This window comes from Dendroctonus ponderosae, unplaced genomic scaffold (genome assembly GCF_020466585.1).
Source record: "Dendroctonus ponderosae isolate FM_Combo_2020 unplaced genomic scaffold, Dpon_F_20191213v2 Dpon_F_20191213_6, whole genome shotgun sequence".
Lineage (NCBI taxonomy): Eukaryota > Metazoa > Arthropoda > Insecta > Coleoptera > Curculionidae > Dendroctonus > Dendroctonus ponderosae.
Genome location: NW_026018814.1, coordinates 864,621 through 866,720, shown reverse-complemented (window position 1 = coordinate 866,720; position 2,100 = coordinate 864,621).

Sequence of the window (2,100 nt, the reverse complement as noted above, 5' to 3'; positions counted from 1 at the left end):
TGAGCTAAAGTTTCAGTCTCTCTAGACCAGTTGAAATTGCAGTTGCAATTTTTTTGTTAGACTTTGGGCCAAAAGAAGTGTCATTTGTTGATAATTTTTTTGGTAGACTTACGCGCGGTATTTTTGGAGGTATTTTGGGTAGCCTCATTTTTGAGAGGTTCGAAAAAATCAGTCTAAACTCTAATTTGACCGACAGTTTTACACACGGAAAGCTTCATCTTTTACCTTCCTTGGGCTAAAGTTTCAAATCTTTATTCCTGATGAATGTAGAATTACAATTTCTTTATGGTCTCGCGTTTTTTCAACCGTCGTGTCAGCAACATACATTTTGAATGCTCCTGAAAAATCAAATTGAGCTTTCTGTGTGAAGTTTTATTGACTTTTTACACAGGAAGTGTTCAAACGCGCTTCTTTTCCTTCTTGTATCGGTAGCCTCAACCTTGAGAGCTTCCGAAAAATCAGTTTCTGTTCGGATTTTTTCCACACTTCAGCTTCAGAAAGTTCCATCTATTGCTTACACTATCGAAAAGTTTCAACGCTCTATTAAGGCCGCGTTTGGAGTAACAATGTTTTCTAGCTGGCATGTTTTTCAGCCGCCTGATCAGCAGCATCAATTTTTAGTTAAAAAACGAGCTACAGTTCAAGGGAGTTTGTTACTTGAAGTCAGTTTGTTCAAGGGAGTTTATTACATAGTCACAATGAGTTAATTTGGTTTTCCAAGCATTCAAAATCAAGTCAGAGAATATTTCCATGATTTGGACAAAATATATGATTTTGTCTGGTATCTGCACAGTTTCCCTAGGGAAATCACCCCATAAATAAGGTTAAACGGTTATTTTTCTGTTTTACAACGTTCCAGTTTCAACGTTCCAGTCCGGTTCCAAAAGGAACATGTTACTTGTTACTTCCAAAAGGAGCATGTTATGATTTAGTTTATTAAAATAATATTTCTTAACTAAAGCTCTTAGATAAAATAAAATATTCTAAAATAAAAAACAAAACATGGGTCAGAAATACCGGCTTAAAGATCGAAAGAACTGATAATAAACTAGCTAAAATAAATAAATAAAAACTGATTAAATTCTGTGGTTCTGTGCTGCTGCAAACGGCTTTTTCGGGTTTATGAGACGGTTCCAAAAACAACCGGTTAAATCTGCTAGCTGTTACTACGGTTCAGGTTACACCTTTGTAACAATGTTATTTTAGCGGTTGCGTTACTTAGCACAACTTTGGCAAAAACATTTAAACTTCCAGTGGCACTTTCCTTGAACGGACCCTGGAAAGTCCACGTGCCAACTTAATCCATTCGCATTTTCTTTCGATTGATGGCCGGACTGAAATTTAATTTCCCCGGAACTGGAACACGTGCATACTCTAAGGATCATTAGATAATACTCAGTACAGCATTGTCGTTTATTTTATGTGCTTATGTTCCTATATTTTGCGAGTAACGGTTTGCCGTGGCGGCCAAATGAAAATATTTATTATGAAAAGTTTATTAAAAGTTCCAAGCTTCCATCAATGATTCAAGCGTCTAACTAACATTCGATGAGCGAACTGCAGCCTAATAATTAACGAAATCCCAAACTATCGTTAAGGGTTTGCCCAACCCCTTCACGTGTTCCATGCTGCTTTAAAACTTGGAAAAAACAGAAAATTATCTACAAAGACCCCCATGCCGAAGCGAAAGATCCCGACACTTGATCGAGTTAAAATTTCATTAAAACAGCTGAAAATTCTTCAGACAGTCGCCGTTAACAGAGCCACAATGTTCTGGAAAGAATTAGGCCGCCCTAATGAAAATAATTATAATTTTGGCGGATTAGGGCTGAGGGTCTAGACCCTTTCAGGCCCACACTGTTGCCGTCAACTAATTTTGCAAAGCACTTTGCGTATTAGCGGCCAAGTTAATCATTAAGTGCTTGACCTGTGCGGCATTCCCGTAAGCCTCCTGGTTGGTGTCTTCAAGCCGGTTCATTGTGTTCAAAGGGCGGTTTAAAAACGTTTTCGAAAAAAGCAGCGTCATGTTCAAGTGGATTTTGCAACTCAAAAAAAACCACGCAAATCTAAAACTTCTTGAATTCAAGCATTTTTTGAGAA